This window comes from Elephas maximus, chromosome 6 (genome assembly GCF_024166365.1).
Source record: "Elephas maximus indicus isolate mEleMax1 chromosome 6, mEleMax1 primary haplotype, whole genome shotgun sequence".
Classification (NCBI taxonomy): Eukaryota; Metazoa; Chordata; class Mammalia; order Proboscidea; family Elephantidae; genus Elephas; species Elephas maximus.
In genome coordinates this window covers 23954797-23975109 of record NC_064824.1, presented here as the reverse complement: position 1 = coordinate 23975109, position 20313 = coordinate 23954797, and positions in this window count along the sequence as shown.

Sequence of the window (20313 nt, the reverse complement as noted above, 5' to 3'; positions counted from 1 at the left end):
CATAATATTTTCAAGGCTCATCTATGTCAGAGTCAATACTCCTGTTTATTGCCGAAGAATATTCCATTGTATGGATAGAACGTATTTTCTTTATTCATTCTTAATTGATGGACATTTGGGTTATTTATACTTTTTGGCTATTATGAATAATACTGCTATGAACATTTATGTAGAAGTTTTGTGTGGTCAAATATCGTCATTTATTTTGGACACTTATTAGGAATGAAAATGTTGGGATATATGATAACTGTATCTTTAAGTTTTTAAAGTACTGTCAAACTGTTTTCCAAAGAAGCTATACCACTTTATAATCACACCAGCAGTGCATGATGGTCCCAATTTCTCCACATCTTTGCCAACACTTGCTATTATCTGTTATTATTATTGAAACTATTACAAAATATATAAAGTGGTATCTCATTGTAATTTTGATTTGCATTTCCCTTATGGCTAATGATTACGAGTACATTTTCAAGTGCGTTTTGGCCATTTTTATGCCTTCTTTGGAGAAATGTCTATTCCTCTATGCGGTGCTTTGCCCATTTTTGAACTGGATTATTCGTCTTTTAATTTTTGAGTTGTAAGAGTCCTTTAAGTAGTCTAGATAGAAGCCCCTTATTAAACATATGATTTGCAAATATCTCTCCCATTCTATGGGTTGTCTTTTCACGTTCTTGACGGTGTCCTTTGAAGAAAAATAGTTTTTAAATTTGACTAATTTCAATTTATTAATGTTTTTCTGTTGTCGTTTTTGCTTTTGCCATCATATCTAAAGAAGGTGTTGCCTAACCCAGTATCACAGATATTTACCCCTGTATTTTATTCTATTGGTTTAACACAGGTCTTATCTTTTTAGCTCTGTTATTCATCTTAAGTTAACTTTGTATATGTTCTGAGGAAGGAATCTATCATCATACATTTACATACGGATATCCAGTTGTTCCAGCACCATTTGTTGAAAAGACTTCTTTCCACAGTTAATTCCCTTGGCATCCTTGTCAATAATAGTCAATTGACGGTAAATGTGAGGGCCTATTGATAGAATGTCAATGCTATTCCTTTGACCTAAACATCTGTCCTCATGCCAGTAGCACATTGTCTTGTGGTTTTGTAGTAAGTTTTGAATTGGGAAGTGTGAGTCCTCTAATTTTGTTCTTCTTCTAGATATTTTGTCTCTTCTGGGTCCTTAGATATTACAAGTAAATTTTAGGACAAGCTTGTAAATTTCTGGATGTTCCAGGTAAATGAAACTGTATAATATATGGTTGCCATAGGCTGAATACTGTCCCCTTGTTTCTTTGTATAGGTTTTTTATTTTTGTCAAACCTGGGATATCTGAATATTACAATATGTTAGCTCTGAATCCCAGCTTCTTTCCCTCCCCCATGTTTGGAATGTTCTTTCTCAACCATTGAAGGTTGTAGTAGTCTCTCTGAGTAGTATCCTCCCCTAACTATTTTTGTAAATACTGTCTTTTGGATATATGTCAACACCGGACGATGCTTGTTCCGCCACTGTGTCCAGCTAGCGCTTTGAAAGAGATTTCCTTGTACTCCAATGGGGGAAGGGGTGTTTGTGTAAAAAACACCTCTCCTAGTCTTTACAAACGACTTTGTGTGTGTTTTGTGGGTGTTGATTGGGGAGAGGGGGTTTGGAGTGGGGAACATCTTTCTTCAACATTTAGACTGACTCATGGTTAAGAGCTCAGCTCGTAACTAAAAGGTTGGCTGTTCAAATCTATCAGCCAGTCTTTGGAAACCCTATCGGGCAGTTCTCCTCTGTCTTATAGGGTTACTATGAGTCAGAATCAACTCGGTAGTGTGCTCACCTACCAGTCTGAAGTGAAAGGACAGGGCCTTCATAGGTATTTTCTGTACACACGTTTCACCCAGGACATATGTGTTGTCTTTTTAATTCCCCTGCATACAGGATGCTTCCAAAAGCCCTAAGTTTTGAAAGAAACTCCCACATTAACCTCTCCTTGAGCCTTCAGGAGATCATGTGCTCTAATCTCACTGTTTAGCTCCAGGTGGCTCTGTGTGTGTGTGTGTGTGTGTGTGTCATAGCCTTCATGCATTGCTCACCCCTCCTCCCCCACTGTGTGAGCTCTGGGTCAGGCCAAGCCAAGAGGAGCACCCTGCTTAAGCCTTTCAGACAGCCCAGGACAGATCAGTACAGACACACCCAATATTCTGCTAGCAAAGTCTGTTCTGCTCACTCCGGAGCCAGAGATGAGACCTTTTCTCTGGGAGCATGCTTTGTCAGGCCACTGTTTCAAGACAGTCAAGCTGCTGAGCAAGAGTGATCAGGGACACAGCAGAAAAATCAAAGCTTCCGTATTGTTTAAAAGTCCCCTTTCTCTTGATTCAGTATCCACCTAGTTGTTGCAACCTTCTGACTGCTTTTTGGAGGTCTTAAAAAGTTCAGCCTACCAATTTCTGGTTGTTTTCCTTTGTGATCCTGTGGGAAAATGGGAGCTTGGGACTGCTCATTCCAACATCTTCTAGAAAGTCCCAGGAAATCCTGGTGGTGTAGTGGTCAAGAGCTATGGCTGCTAACCAGGTCAGCAGTTCAAATCCACTAGATGCTCCTTGGAAACTCTATGGGGCAGCTCTACTGTGTCCTATAGGGTAGCTATGATTCAGAATCAACTCAACAGCAATGAATTTTTTTTTTTTTACCAGTCTTGTTTGAGATTATGTAGCTTCATATGATTTTATATATTGAAAATTGTATGTTGATAAGCTTTCAAATGGCCATCAGTAATGCTTTTCCAATTACTGGCCATACTGGGTGTTGAAAAAGTAGATGAGTAGGCAGCCTGGTGAACGTCAAGGAGACTAGAATTAAGAAGAAGCAGAGTTGTTTGACAGTTCTTGTTCTCTCAGTTACTAATGATGTGACATTAGGGAATTCACTTTTCTCTGACCCTAAGTTTTCTTATCCATAAATGGAATTGGACCTCATGATGTCAGGGAAATTTTCCTTAACTGATATATTATTATTTGATGATTCTAAGATGTTAGTAAATTCTAGCTAATGTTACTCCAATAAGGAAAGAGATTTGCACATGACAGGCACCCAGAGTTGTTCACACTGAATTTTAAATGTTGAAACAAAATTCTAGTGCTCTGACAGGCGATGGGTGTTAGCATCTCTTCCTCCCATGCTAGTTTTTCTGTTATAACTCTTTTAAAATAGATTTCCTTTGCACATTTTGTTACATAAATTTCATGGACTGTGAAAATCTAGAACGAAATATGCAGAAGTCATTTGACGTGGATCACACAAGTTAAATCTAATCTTATATCTTGGGCCCGTCCTCATTATTGAGAATAAAATCCAAATGCCTTAACATTAAATATAGATTTCTTTCTGATCACTTACAACCTCATTTCTCTCTACTGATTTCCTTCCTGTGCATATCATCGTGTCTGTGCTGAAGGCACATTGAAACGATTGAAATTCTCTAAACCTGCTGCATGCAAATGTGTGTTTTACCAGATGCTTATCCTCCTGGTTGGAGGGGAATTTCCCATCTTCCTAATCAGACCACTCCTTACTGAGTTTTCAAGTCATCTCCTTTGGGAAATTCTCCCAATTCCATTTCATCTGTACCAGTAATTAGATAAGTGCCCTTCCTTGTCCCTTTGGCGTGTTGCCTTACCTCTGTGGTAGAGCTCCATGAGCATATGAATCGTGTCTGTATACCTTACTCCTCAAGCATCTAACACAAACCTTACTGGGATTTTTAATAAATGTGTGCTGCATGGATGAAAGTTGGATTTCTATTCACCTAATCCATTCCTTCCTCTTCTTCCTCACAGAGTATTGAGTAATGTCCAATCAGGTACCCAGTGAGAGGAAAATATCTTTTTTCTTCTTCTTTTCTCTCTCATATCTAGGTTCCCAGAATATCACTACTGCCAATAATGATAACATCATAACAGAATCTTTATACTTACTGCAGTGGGCCCATATGCTGAAAGAGCCCCTGCAGGCCTCCCCCAAAATATCCTTTAATCCATTCAATCTGTTTGAGACTCTTTGTATTTTACCTTAAATGTGCAGTCTCTCACTCTTTACACAAGAAAATATACTTTATTTTTTAGCAGCTTGACTGAGGTGTAATTGAAATACCATATATTACTGACATTTAAAATATATAATTTCTTAAATGTTGATGTATGCATATACATTTGAAACCATGTGTGTTGTTGTTAGGTGCCGTTGAGTTGGTTCCAACTCATGGTGACCCTATGCACAACAGAAACAAAGAATGACTGGTCCTGTGCCATCCTTACAATCGTTGTTATGCTTGAGCTCATTATTGCAGCCACTGTGTCAATCCACCTCGTTGAGGGTCTTCCTCTTTTCCACTGACCCTGTACTCTGCCTGATATCCTTCTCCAAGGACTGATCCCTCCCGACAACATGTCCAAAGTATGTAAGAAGCACTCTCACCATCCTTGCTTCTAAGGAGCATTCTGATTGTACTTCTTCTAAGAAAGATTGTTCATTCTTTTGCCAGTCCATGATTATTCAATATTCTTCACCACCACCACAATTCAAAGGCCTCAACTCTTCTTTGGTCTTCCTTATTCATTGTCTAGCTTTCACATGCATATGATGTGATTGAAAATACCATGACTTGGGTCAGACGCACCTTATTGTTCAGGGTGACATCTTTGCTCTTCAACACTTTGAAGAGGTCCGTTACAGCAGATTTGCCCAATGTAATGGGTCTTTTGATTTCTTGACTGCTGCTTCCATGGCTGTTGACTGAGGATCCAAGTAAAATGAAATCCTTGACAACTTCAATCTTTTCTCCGTTTATCATGATGTTGCTCATTGGTCCAGTTGTGAGGATTTTTGTTTTCTTTATGTTGAGGTGTAATCCATACTGAAAGCAGTGGTCTTTGATCTTCATTAGTAAGTGCTTCAAGTCCACTCCACTTTCAGAAAGCAAGGTTGTGTCATCTACATAATGCAGGTTGTTAATGAGTCTTCCTCCAATCCTGATGCCACATTCTTCTTCACATAGTCCAGCTTCTGGCATTATTTGCTCAGCATACAGATTAAATAGGTATGGTGAAAGAATACAACCCTGATGCACACCTTTCCTGACTTTAAACCAATCAGTATCCCCTTGTTCTGTCCAAACAACTGCCTCTTGATCCACGTAAAGGTTCCTCATGAGCACAATTAAGTGTTCAGGAATTCCCAATCTTCTCACTGTTATCCATAGTTCTCCATGATTCACACAGTCAAATGCCTTTGCATAATCAATAAAACACAGGTAAACATCCTTCTGGTATTCTCTGCTTTCAGCCAGGATCCACTGACATCAGCAATGCTATCCCTGGTTCCACGTCCTCTTCTAAAACCAGCCTGAATTTCTGGCAGTTCCCTGTTGATATACAGCTGCAGCCATTTTTGAATGATCTGCAGCAAAATTTTGCTTGTGTGAGATATTAATGATATTGTGCTATAATTTCCACATTCGGTTGGATCACCTTTCTTGGGAATAGGCATAAATATGGATCTCTTCCAGTCAGTTGGCCAGGAAGCTGTCTTCCATATTTCTTGGCATAGATGAGTGAGCACCTCCAGTGCTGCATCTGTTTGTTTAAATATCTCAATTGATATTCCATCAATTCCTGGAGCCTTGTTTTTTGCCAATGCCTTCAGAGCAGCTTGGACTTCTTCCTTCAGTACCATCGGTTCCTGATCATATGCCACCTCTTGAAATGGCTGAATATTGGCTAATTCTTTTTGGTGTAATGGCTCTGTGTATTCCTTCTATCTTTTTTTGATGTTTCCTGCATCATTTAATATTTTCCCCAAGAAATCCTTCACTATTGCAACTCGGGGCTTGAATTTTTTCTTCAGTACTTTCAGGTTGAGAAATGCCGAGCATGTTCTTCCCTTTTGACTTTCCATCTCCAGCTCTTTGCACATGTCATTATAATACTTTATTTTGTCTTCTCGAGAGGCCCTTTGAAATCTTCTGTTCAGTTCTTTCACTTCATCAGTTCTTCCTTTTGCTTTAGCTACTCGATGCTCGAGAGTAAGTTCCAGAGTCTCCTCTGACATCCATCTTGGTCTTTTCTTTCTTTCCTGTCTTTTCAGTGACCTCTTGCTTTCTTCATGGATGATGTCCTTCCACAACATGTCTGGTCTGCAGTCACTAGTGTTCTATGTGTCAAATCTATTCTTGAGATGGTCTCTAAATTCAGGTGGGATATACTCAAGGTCATATTTTGGCTCTCGTGGACTTTCTCTGATTTTCTTCAGTTTCACCTTAAACTTGCATATGAGCATTTGATGGTCTGTTCCACAGTTGGCCCCTGGCCTTGTTCTGACTGACGATATTGAGCTTTTTCATCATCTCTTTCCACAGATGTAGTCAATTTGATTCCTGTGTCTTCCATCTGACGAGGTCCATGTGTATAGTCGCCATTTATGCTGGTGAAAGAATGTATTTGCAACGAAGAAGTTGTTGGTCTTGCAAAACTCTATCATTCCATCTCCGGCATTGTTTCTATCACCAAGGCCATATTTTCCAAATACTGATCCTTCTTCTTTGTTTGCAGCTTTTACATTCCAATCGGTGGTAATTATCAATGCATCTTGTATTGCATGTTTGATCAATTTCAGACTGCAGCAGCTGATAAAAATCTTCTATTTCTTCATCTTTGGCCCTAGTGGTTGGTGGGTAAATTTGAATAATAGTCATATTAACTGGTGTTCCTTGTAGGCATATGGATATTATCCTATCACTGACAGCATTGTACTTCAGGATAGATCTTGAAATGTTCTTTTTGATGATGAATGCAACATCATTCCTCTTCAAGTTGTCGTTCCCAGCATAGTAGACTATATGATTGTCCAATTCAAAATGGCCAATACTAGTCCATTTCAGCTCATTAATGCCTAGAATATCAATGTTTATGCATTCGATTTTATTTTTGATGATTTCCAATTTTCCTAGATTCATACTTCATACATTCCAGGTTCCGATTATTAATGGATGTTTGCAGCTGTTTCTTCTCATTTTGAGTCGTGCCACATCAGCAAATGAAGGTCCCGAAAGCTTTACTTCATCCACATCATTAAGGTCGACTCTACTTTGAGGAGGCAGCTCTTCCCCAGTCATCTTTTGAGTGCCTTCCAACCTGGGGGGCTCATCTTCCAGCACTATATCAGACAATGTTCCGCCGCTATTCATAAGGTTTTCACTGACTAATGCTTTTCAGAAGTAGACTGCTGGGTCCTTCTTCCTAGTCTGTCTTAGTCTGGAAGCTCAGCTGAAACCTGTCCTCCACGGGTGACCCTGCTGACATCTGAATACCGGTGGCATAGCTTCCAGCATCACAGCAACACACAAGCCCCCACAGTACAACAAACTGACAGACGCATGGGAGAAACCATGTGTATACACCAAAATCAAGATAATAAACACATCCAAGAACCTCCAAAAGATAGATAGATGATAGATAGACAGACAGATGATAGATAGATAGATGATAGATAGATTGATAGATTGATAGATGGATGATAGATAGATGATAGATAGAACATGTTAGTGACAAAAATTAAGTCTGGAATAAAGAGCATCAGGAGAGGCTCTCTATATAGACATTAACCATAAAGACTCGGAAGATAGTTTCCTGAAGGTTTTATATCTCTGAATTTAGTTTCCTCAATTATAAAACTGTATAATAATAGTACTTATCTCAAACCTATATAAAAAAAAAATCAAACCTATAATGAGGATTAAATGAGATGCTGCATGTAAACCCTCAGCACCATGGAAAGCACTTAGCACAGTGCAGGGCACATAATGACTTCCTCAAAGCACACTGAATATTGGAAAGGAAAAAGAAAATAAATAAACCAAGTGGTCTAATTAGCAGGAAACAAAGATGATACTGGAAGGAATGGCTGCTCCCTTGAGTCCCATGTAATTCCATTCAGATGCTGTGGTGAAGTATTTCCATTTTAGCAGACTCTTACTTTTCATTATCCAAAAGGCCACATCTTAATAAAACCATTATTGCACTTCATAAGAAAATATCTCAATTATTCTGATCACTGTCAGTACATATGGGACCTACCTTGCCTTAAAAAATAACTTAAACTGCTTTTTACACTGTATATAATTTCTTTTTGGAAATAATCACCGGGAGCCCTGGTGGCTCAGTAGTTAAAGCACTTAGCTGCTAACCAAAGTGGTAGCACAATGAACCCACCAGCTTCTCGCTGGGAGAAAGAAGTGGCAGTCGGCTTCTGTAAAGATTTACAGCCTCGGAAACCATATGGGGGAGTTCTACTCTGACCTATAGGGTTGCTGTGTGTCAGAAATGACTCGACAGCGATAGGTTTGGTTTTGGAATATAGGTTTTTAAATCTGTTTTCTTCAGAATTAAGTCCTTCAGTAAATTTTTGCTGTCCCTGATGTAATTCAATACAGTGCATTACTTTGTAATGAATTATACATGGAAGGCTGCCCCTCTGTACTTTGATGATCATTATCTCCATAGAGCCATCTGCAACCTTGATGTCTATTTACCAGACAGCTAAGTGGTTTTCCGGAGTTGTTTGTACCATTTTATTCCTTAAACAATTTTGTAGGCAGTTTTCAACAGACTGCATTTAATTGTATGTAAAGCTCTGGCGGAGGAGAAAAGGAGGAGGAGAAAGCAATTTGATGAATAAAAAGAAATTGATGCTGGCCATCCTCAACCCTGCTGATCCCTGCCCATCAATGTAAATGCGATGGATGGAATTGTGGAAGGACCTCAAAGGACTCTTTGACTTTTGACGCCAGGTGAGAACAGATGGGATGAGAAGCAAAGGAGAGAACAGTATCTCAAGAAAGAGTGGGAATTCAGGCAGGGCCTTTACTGGGTGAGTCATATCAGGGGAGTGTTATGAATGTAAACGTTGCCTGCAGTGATGTTGTTGTTGCTAGTAGCCACTGAGCCACTGCAACTCACGGTGACCCCATGCACAACTGAATGAAATGCTGTCCAGTCCTGTGTTATCTCCATGAATGGCTATGGATTAGGCCATTGTGATCCATGGAGTTTTCACTGACTAATTTTTAGAAGTGAATTGCCATGCCTTTCCTTCTAGTCCATCTAGTTTGGAAACTCCAGTGAAACCTATTTAGTGTCATAGCAACATGCAAGCCTCCCCTGCCAGACAGGCGGTGGGTGCACATGAGGTGCATTGGCCAGAACAGAATGTGGGTCTCCCTCATGGAAGGTGAGACTTTGACGACTGAACCATCATTGATGGATTAAATATAATAGAATAAAATATGCCAAATTACTAAACAGAAGCATCTCTACTTCATAAAATTATAGATGGTTACTTTTTCTTCTTTCTTTGGACCTTTTTTGTTTCCCAAATTAAAAAAAAAAATAAGTATGTATTTCTTGTAAAATCTGAAAAAATATATCACAGGTAACCTTTTTGTTTAAAAAAAAACCTTAAAACCAATTTCACATCTGATTTAACTTTAAAATAAAATTATCCTTAATTCTACAAAGAAAAAGATAATCTCAACAGCATAGTTTGAGAAGAGGCCCTATCCTATTTTGTTAACTACTAGAACTAGATAAGTTATAAATGCACTTATTAGAATAAATTAGCGTATAATTTATAGTCTAGAAAGGACATGGAGAGATCATCTATTTCATTTTCTTGTCATCACACAAGATGACTCTTAAATTATCCTAGAAAGATTAGAATCCATCTTATTTTAGACCTTTTGAGGACTTGCCGTTTTTCTTTGCAGGTTCATTTTAGCACTTAACAATGTTTTGCTGACAGAATATTTTAAATTCTGCATTGAATGCTGACCTAATGAAAAGTTATGAGAGAATAACTGAGTTGTAAAACCATAGAGCACTCTTAGCACTGATATGGAATCTGACAATTGTTTTTTCTTCTTCAAATCAAGTGAAATTACTACAATGACTAAACAATTTCTGTCCTTTTAAAAGTAGCCTTTCTTCAGTGAATGAATTTTCCTCTCATCCAGGGACCCTTGCTTTCTATGGGATAAGGATTCTCTTTGGGTGAGAGGTTGGGGGCTTATTTCTTTGCATGTACAATTTAGTGACATTAAGTTCATTGTGTTATTCAACCATCACCATTCTTTTTCCAAATTTTCCATCATCCTTCATAGAAACTCACTGATCCCTAAACAATGAGCCCCGCTTCCCCCCTGTACCTGCCCCTACCCAAAAACCCAGCCTGTTGCTTGTTCTTCTGACTCATAGTAACTGTATAGGACAGGGCAGAACTGCCCCACAGGCTTTCCAAGGAACAGCTGGTGGATTCAAAATGGTGATCTTTTGGTTAGCACCCGAGCTCTAGTAACCACTAATAAACTTTGGTCTCTATGTTGTTGTTAGAGGCCATCAAGTCAGTTCAAACTCATAGCAATTCTGTGTAGAACAGAATGAAATGTTGCCTGGTCCTGTACCATCTGCACTATTATTGTTGTGTTTGAGCCCGTTGTTGCAGCCACTGTGTCAACCCATCTCTTTGAGGGTCTTCCTCTTTTTTGTTGACCTTCTACTTTACCAAGCATGATGTCCTTCTCTAGGGATTGATCTCTGTTGATAACTTGTCCAAAGGAAGTGAGCTGCCTCACATTCTCTACCTATTAGTGAGAAAAAATAACATCATCCAAACTGGGGACAATGCTTGTCACCTGGATCATCTCATGCAAGTCTTCTCTAGTCACCCTATGCCTCATAAGTACCACTGTAATCATTGACTATGAAGCTTGAAGTTGAGGACTTGGGATGTACCCCTTTGTCAGTCTTAGTGACTTGTTTTAGGATGGACAGATTATGACAGCGTATTACAGTTGTTGCTAGGTGCTGTCGATTAGATTCTGACTCATAGCGACCCTACGTACAACAGAACAAAACACTGCCAGGTCCTGCACCACCCTCACAATCATTGTTATGCTGGAAGCCATTGTTGCAAGCACTGTGTCAATCCATCTTGTTGAGGGTGTTCCTCTTTTCTGATGACCCTCTACTTTACCAAGCATAATGTCCTTCTCCAGGGGATGATCACTCCTGATAACATATCCAAAGTATGTAGGACGTAGTCTCACCATCCTTGCTTCTAATGAGCATTCTGGTTGTATTTCTTCCAAGACAAATTTGTTCATTCTTTTGTCAGTCCATGGTATATTACCAGAGTGTATTACTATAGTATATATATAAAAAAAAGTATATATAGTATATATAAAAAAAATTATAGTATATACAACCTCTTAATTCTTAACCTCATCAGATACAAAATCATTTTATAATACATATTTAATATCCTCTTTCTGATCCTGATATTTATAAAAACTATAACCAACATTATTTTAAGAATCAAGGCAATGCATTAATTATACTATAAAAGAAAAAGAAAAGGAAGTAATTTATATTAAAGTAAGCTGTTATTCAGTAAGTAAATGCTCAGAATAACTACACAACAGATCAAAGTGAAGGAGCTGAGTGTATTCAGCAATGTAGAAGGGCTAAATTCAGATTTGAGAAATGTTAAGACAACATTAAATAGAATATTATTATCACTTTTATTTGACACTTTAAAATAAATGTCACATAAGTGTATTTGTACACACAGAATCACATAAATACAATAGCTACAAATGCAAGTCATACTAGGTTCATTGTATCAGCATTTCAAGTACCACATGTATGTTACACTCAGTGACATGATTTTCCAAAATGGTGAGCAAAACTTTGGTAATATCCCCAAAAATAATAAACAAACTTCCTTTAGCATTCATAATCATTGTAGTCCTGGAAATTTACCCAAACCCAATGCCATCGTTAAATCCATACAAAATATTTGGTGTTGATTTGTGCAACAGAGTTAAGCTTTAAGATATTTATACATAACTTTTTGTTTACACAGCAATAACTGGTGAGATATTCACACTGGTATAGAATTTCTTCATTGGAAGTGTCCTGTAACTATAACTACATAAAAATTTACATTTATGTGGCCAAAAAAGGAACTGGTGCACAGTGGTTAAAGGGATGGATTGCTAACTGAAAGGTCGATGGTTTGAAACCACCAGCGGCTTTGCAGGGGAAAGATGTGGCAGTCTGCTTCTGTAGCGATTTACAGTCTTGGAAACCCTATGGGGTTGCTCTGAGTCGGGATTGACTCAACAGCAGTAGGTGGATGGCAAAAAAATAGTTCATAGATGTATAATCGGTTCAGTGAAAAATATGAAGATGAGTTTCCTTGTAATCCTGTAGGAGAAAAAAGGAATAAAAGCTATTTAAGTGACTAAATATTTTGATTAATATCATATATGATTTTTTTTATCATATATGCACAGCCACTCTTTTAGTCCAGAACTATTAAATTATTTTGCCATACTAAAGTCATCCTTTAATAATTGTGTTAAATCACTAGGTAGGCTGTAGGGACAAAAATATATGTGCACTTTGTAAAAGTTAGTGTTAAGTATTGATAATTTGCCCACCAGAAATGTTGCACCAATTGATACCCTCAATTTCCGGTCTTAAAAGGTCACTTAGCAAGTAAATGTGTGTAACATATAGCAGGCCAATCTAGCTTATTTACATTTAGTTTACATGTCATTTAACGGATATAAACATGCTAAATGCAAAACTATCTAATTCCAATTAAAGTTTTAATTCAGTATAGCAATTTCTTTTAATCTACTAAAAGAGACAATTTGGATATCTTATGTTCAAAAATTAAGAAAAATGGTTTGATATCCTATTTTTCTGAAGGCATACATTTCTGCTCCCTGCACATTCTTTGGTTTTGCAAAGCTTCCCCTGCCTCCTTTGAAGAGTGTCATTTTATAATAACCTCAGATGATAATCTCCATTTGTAATTATCTCGAATTTCAGACTTTATAACCTGGTCCTTGTGGTATGTATCAGTGATGACACATGATTGCTCTCTCCTGGGATTCATTAAGAGAAGAATATGATCTCTTTGGTTCAAATTTTCAGATGGACTCTTGGTGAAGTAACTTTGACTTTGAGAACTACAAAACTCCCCACGTGTCTGTCATTTTTTCTTACTGTGGGGGCTTGTGCGTTGCTGTGATACTGGAAGCTATGCCACCGGTATTCAGATGCCAGCAGGGTCACCCATGGAGGACAGGTTTCAGCTGAGCTTCCAGACTATGACAGAGTAGAAAGAAGGACTCAGCAGTCTGCTTCTGAAAAGCATTAGGCAGTGAAAACCTTATGAATAGCGGCGGAACATTGTCTGATATAGTGCTGGAAGATGAGCACCCTCCCCGGGTCGGAAGGCACTCAAAAGATGACTGGGGAAGAGCTGCCTCTTCAAAGCAGAGTCGACCTTAATGATGTGGATGGAGTAAAGTTTTCAGGACCTTCATTTGCTGATGTGGCAGGACTCAAAATGAGAAGAAACAGCTGCAAACATCCATTAATAATCGGAACCTGGAATGTACGAAGTATGAATCTAGGAAAATTGGAAATCATCAAAAATGAAATGGAATGCATCAACATCCTAGGCATTAGTGAGCTGAAATGGACTGGTATTGGCCATTTTGAATTGGACAATCATATAGCCTACTATGCTGGGAATGACAACTTGAACAGGAATGGTGTTGCATTCATCGTCAAAAAGAACTTTTCAAAATCTATCCTGAAGTACAACCCTGTCAGTGATAGGGTAATATCCATATGCCTACAAGGAAGACCAGTTAATACAACTATTATTCAAATTTACCCACCAACCACTAGGGCCAAAGATGAAGAAATAGAAGATTTTTATCAGCTGCTGCAGTCTGAAATTGATCGAACATGCAATACAAGATGCATTGATAATTACTGCCGATTGGAATCCAAAAGTTGCAAACAAAGAGGAAGGATCAGTAGTTAGAAAATATGGCCTTGGTGATAGAAACAATGCCAGAGATCACAAGATAGAGCTTTGCAAGACCAACGACTTCTTCATTGCAAATACCTTTTTTCACCAACATAAATGGCGACTATACACATGGACCTCGTCAGATGGAACACACAGAAATCAAATTGACTACATCTATGGAAAGAGATGATGGAAAAGCTCAATATCATCAGTCAGAACAAGGCCAGGGGCTGAAAAGACCCTCTATTGCTCATATGCAAGTTCAAGCTGAAACTGAAGAAAATCAGAGCAAGTCCACAAGAGCCAAATATGACCTTGAGTATATCCCACCTGAATTTAGAGATGATCTCAGGAATAGATTTGACGCATTGAATACTAGTGACTGCAGACCAGACGAGTTGTGGAATGGCATCAAGGACATCATCCATGAAGAAAGCAAGAGGTCACTGAAAAGACAGGAAAGAAAGAAAAGACCAAAATGGATATCAGAGGAGACGCTGAAACTTGCTCTTGAGCGTCAAACAGCTAAAGCAAAAGGAGAATTGATGAAGTAAAAGAACAGAGCAGAAGATTTCAAAGGGCCTCTCGAGAAGACAAAGTAAAGTATTATAATGACATGTGCAAAGAGCTGGAGATGGAAAACCAAAAGGGAAGAACATGCTTGGCATTTCTCAAGCTGAAAGAACTGAAGAAAAAATTCAAGCCTCGAGTTGCAATAGTGAAGGATTCCATGGGGAAAATATTAAATGATGCAGGAAGCATCAAAAAAAGGTGGAAAGAATACACAGAGCCATTATACCAAAAAGAATTAGTAGATATTCAACCATTTCAAGAGGTGGCATATGATCAGGAACTGATGACACTGAAGGAAGAAGTCCAACTGCTCTGAAGGCATTGGTAAAAAACAAGGCTCCAAGAAATATGGAAGACAGCTTCCTGGCCAACTGACTGGAAGAGATCCATATTCATGCCTATTCTCAAGAAAGCCGATCCAAACGAATGTGAAAATTATAGAACAATATCATTAATATCACACACAAGCAAAATTTTGCTGAAGATCATTCAAAAACGGCTGCAGCAGTATATCGACAGGGAACTGCCAGAAATTCAGGCTGGCTTCAGAAGAGGACGTGGAACCAGCGATATCAAAGCAGAGAATACCAGAAGGATGTTTACCTGTGTTTTATTGATTATGTAAAGGCATTCGACTGTGTGGATCATGGCAAACTATGGATAACAGTGCGAAGAATGGGAATTCCAGAACACTTAATTGTGCTCATGAGGAACCTTTACATGGATCAAGAGGCAGTTGTTCGAACAGAACAAGGGGATACTGATTGGTTTAAAGTCAGGAAAGGTGCGCATCAGGGTTGTATTCTTTCACCATACCTATTTAATCTGTATGCTGAGCAAAAAACCCGAGAAGCTGGAATATATGAGGAAGAACTGGGCATCAGGATTGGAGGAAGACTCATTAACAACCTGCGTTATGCAGATAACACAACCTTGCTTGCTGAAAGTGAAGAGGACTTACTAGTGAAGATCAAAGACCACAGCCTTCAGTGTGGATTGCACCTCAACATTAAAGAAAACAAAAATCCTCACAACTGGACCAATGAGCAACATCATGATAAACAGAGAAAAGATTGATGTTGTCAAGGATTTCATTTTACTTGGATCCACAATCAACAGCCGCAGAAGCAGCAGTCAAGAAGTCAAAAGACCCATTGCATTGGGCAAATCTGCTGCAAAGGACCTCTTCAAAGTGTTGAAGAGCAAAGATGTCACCCTGAACAGTAAGGTGTGTCTGACCCAAGCCATGGCATTTTCAACTGCATCATATGCATGTGAAAGCTAGACAATGAATAAGGAAGACCGAAGAAGAGTTGATGCCTTTGAACTGTGGTGTTGGTGAAGAATATTGAATAAGCATGGACTGCCAAAAGAATGAACAAATCTGTCTTGGAGGAAGTGCAGCCAGAATGCTCCTTAGAGGCAAGGATGGCGAGACTGTGTCTTACACACTTTGGACATGTTGTCAGGAGGGATCAGTCCCTGGAGAAGGACATCGTGCTTGGCAGAGTACAGGGTCAGCGGAAAAGAGGAAGACCCTCAACCAGGTGGATTGACACGGCAGCTGAAACATGAGCTCAAGCATAACAACGATAATAAGGATGGCGCAGGACCGGGCAGTGTTTCGTTCTGTTGTGCATAGGGTCGCTATGAGTCTGAACCGACTGGACGGTACCTAACAACTACAACAACAATAACCTGGTCCTTGTGGTATGTATCAGTAATGACACGCAATTGCTCTCTCCTGGGATTCATTAAGAGAAGAATATAATCTCTTTGGTTCGAATTTTCAGATGGACACTTGGATCTCTTTGTGAAGTAACTCTGACTTTGGGAGCTACCAAACTCCCTTTTTATCAGTTAATATTTGAGCAATGCTGGGAGCCTGTCATGCTGAGAAAGCAGACATACTTGAATCACAAGAACAATTTTAAGTGGCTAATTCCATAGAGACACGAAGAAGAAACATCCTTCAAGAAACCTATTTGGAAAAGGTAGTGTTCCCTTTTTGCACACATATTTGTAAAGCATTGATGGTTTACAGAGCTCTTTCGTATACATTTTCTTACTTAATCTCATCTTTATAACCCAGAGAGACACCAATTTCTCTGTAGTTAGATTATGGAAGAATTTATTGCATGTGGTTCTCTTGAAGAGAAGCAAAAGATTTATAGAAATGGTGCAGTGGGACTATTATAGGAAACTTAAAAACTCCGTGGCCTGCTCCTTTCCTAAAATAACAAAACACCATCTGTCAGGCGGAATTTGTGTGGAGAAACAGTAATAACTTTTCGTTTACTACATTCACCGGAAGAACTGATAAATCTTGTGGAGGTCATGGATTTTTTTGGAATCTTTTCAATTTAAATTTTATTTGTGAAGATAGCTGTCAGGAGGCATGTCGGAGGGAGTCAGTAGTGTGTCCTCATGACACCAGCTGTTCCCAGCACACCATGGTCAGACAATATGGAATGTGTGAGACAAAAAGAAAGCCTGGGTCAGAAGACAAAGATCACAAAGATCAGGTAGCGGAACCAGTTTTTTCTTGGGGCCAAATGTTAGTAATATGTTAGGCAAAGATGTAGGTAGGGGAAAGAATTAGGAGTGATGTCTATGTTAGGTTAAATAGATCTAATTCTTTGAGTTTTATTCTGAACACAGGATAATTAACAGTATTGGCAAGTATAAATTGTTGATTAGCTATCTTTAGGGAGCTCAGTTCAACAACAAAGATGTTGTTAAGTGCTGTCGAGCCGTTTCCAACTTATTGTGACCCTATAGGACAGAGTAGAACTGCCCCATAGGGTTTCCAAGAAGTGGCTAGTGGATTTGAACTGATGACCTTTGGTTAGCAGCTGAGCTCTTAACTACTATGCCACCAAGGCTCCAACAACAAAGACCGTGAATGCATAGTAAGAGCAAAGCAATGGGCAAGGTAGTGATGATGCTCAGATGAGTATGATATGCTTTCTAACCCTGAGGTAGTCACGCACAGTGGGGAAGCCAGGAACCAAAACAAGTAATTTCAGGAGGACTTACTATATGTATCCACAGAATTACACACAGTGCACTGCAGTATCAGGAGCTTCAGAGAACATTTTCTAGAAGAGATAAACCCTGAACTGAACGTGAAGGAAGAGTACAGTTAACTTGATGAATGAAGGCGGACAGGTGTCGTAGCCAAAAGCAATGCCATAAGCAGAGGGATTGCTTCTTCCACCTCCTTCACATCAACCTGTTTATCACCATAGAAATAATAATAATAATAACAGTTATCATGTATTTAGCACTCAATATGTTCCAGACACCTTGTTAAATGCTTTCTAAGTGTCATTTTATTTAATTCTCAAAGCATCCCTTTGAAGTAGGGACATTGTTGGTGTTGTTTGTTGTCATCAAGTCAGTTCCGACTCATGGAGACCTCATGTATAACAGAATAAAATCAAGTCAGTTCCGACTCATGGAGACCTCAAGTATAACAGAATAAAATGTTGTCCAGTCCTGCACAATTTTCTTGATCGTTGGTATGTTCCAGCGTTTTGTTGCGAGCATTGTGCATTTTGAGCTCTTTCCCACCAGGGAGGCTCATCTTCCAGCACTGTGTCAGTATTCTGTTGGAACCCTAATTTTTGGAGTAGATCCCCAGGCCTTTCTTCCTAGTTTGTCTTAGTTGAAAAGATCCACTGGAAACTATCTACCAGGGATGACACTTGTGGTGTTTGAAATATTGATGGCATAGCTTCCAGCATCATAGCAACATGCAAGTCACCACAGTGTGAAAAACTGAAAGATGGGGACATTAATACTCCTGTACGTAGAAAGAAACTGACTTTAAAGTGGTTAAGTAATATGTCCAAGAAATTAGCAATTGGTGGTTGTGTTTGGATGCATTTAAATCTAGGTAGGCTGACTCCAGAATATGAATCCAAAATAACTACACTCCACTGCCCCTGTGTGTATCCATGGGGGTGGATTGAGGGCAGGGATAACAACATGCTGTAAGGGAGAGCGTGGTGGAAATAGGATTGGAGTATAAGTAATAGCCTATACTGGGCTAAAGAGTCTGACTTTATGATAATTGAAAGTATTTTGTATTTTAAGTAGAAGATAATATAGGCAATTTCTCCCACGGTAGCCAATGATTAAAGTTGTTTTTATTTTAATATTTTATTCCCCAGGCTAAAAACAGCAACTTCCTTTTTTTTTTTTAATTTTTATTGTTCTTAAGTGAAAGTTTACAAATCAAGTTAGTCTCTCATACAAAAATTTATATACACCTTGCTGTACACTCCTAATCACTCTCCCCCTAATGAAACAGCATGCTTCTTCTCTCTACCCTGTATTTCCATGTCTATTCAACCCTCTGTCTTCTCATCTCCCCTCCAGACAGGAGCTGCCCACATAGTCTCATGTGTATACTTGATCCAAGAAGCTCACTCCTCACCAGTATCATTTTCTGTCTTGTAGTCCAGTCCAATCCCTGTCTGAAGAGTTGGATTTGGAAATGGTTCCGGTCTTGGGCTAACAGAAGGTCTGGAGACCATGACCTCCCGGGTCCTTCTAGTCTCAGTCAGACCATTAAGTCTGGTCTTTTTATGACAATTTGAGGTCTGCATCCCACTGCTCTCCTGCTCCCTCAGGGGTTCTCTGTTGTGTTCCCTGTCAGGGCAGTCATCAGTTGTAGCCGGGCACCATTTAGTTATGCTGGTCTCAGGTTGATGTAGTCTCTGGTTTATGTGGCCCTTTCTGTCTCTTGGGCTCATAATTACCTTGTGTCTTTGGTGTTCTTCATTCTCCTTTGCTCCAGGTGGGTTAAGACTAATTGATGCATCTTAGATGGCTGCTTGCTAACATTTAAGACCCCAGATGCCACTCACCAAAGTGGGTTGCAGAATGTTTTCCTGATAGATTTTATTATGCTAATTGACCTAGGTGTCTCCTAAAACCATGGCCCCCCAAACCCCACCTCTGCTACTATGGCCATTGAAGTGTTTGGTTTATTCAGGAAACTTCTTTGCTTCTGGTTTAGTCCAGTTGTGCTGACTTCTCCTGTATTGTGTGAACAACTTCCTTTTATTCAACAAAATTATTTGAGTGATTTTTCTAAGCTCAAATATAATTTAAAATTAAAAAAAGAAAACAAAAAGCATTTTAGCAATTGTGGTGGTTGATATTAAGTGTCAAGTCAGCTTGGCTAGGCTGTGATTCTCAGTGGTTTGGCAGATGCCATGTAAATTATCTTCCATTTTGTGACCTGATGTGAGCAGCCAATCAGTTGAATGGAGAGTTTCCTTAGGGGTGTGGCCTGCCTCCAGCATACAAATGCATGTTCTGGCAAGGCTTGCTCTCTTTTTCTGACCTAAACTCTTATCACCTGGCCTCATGTGCTTGGCATGTAAGCCTGAAGAAGTCTCCTGCCCTGCAGATTTTGGGTTTGTCAGTCCCTGCAACTGTGTGCTGCCAGCAGAGGCCTTCAGCCTATTGCCTGACCCATGCATTTAAGATTTTCCAGCCCCCACAGTTGCATGAGCCATTGCCTCACAATTGCATAGGCCATTTCCTTGAAGTAAATTGCTCCACTAGAGAACTCAGACTAAGACAGCAACAATGTCGATGTAAGTCACTATATTTTTTACCTAGTAGTCCCTGGGTGGTACAAATGATTAATGTGCTTAGCTGCAAACCAAAAGTTTGGAGGTTTGAGTCCATTCGAAGGTGCCTCAGAAGGGCCTGGATGTGTACTTAGAAAAATCAGCCACTGAAATCTGGCCTGAACACAATTGTTCTCTGGCACATGTGGGG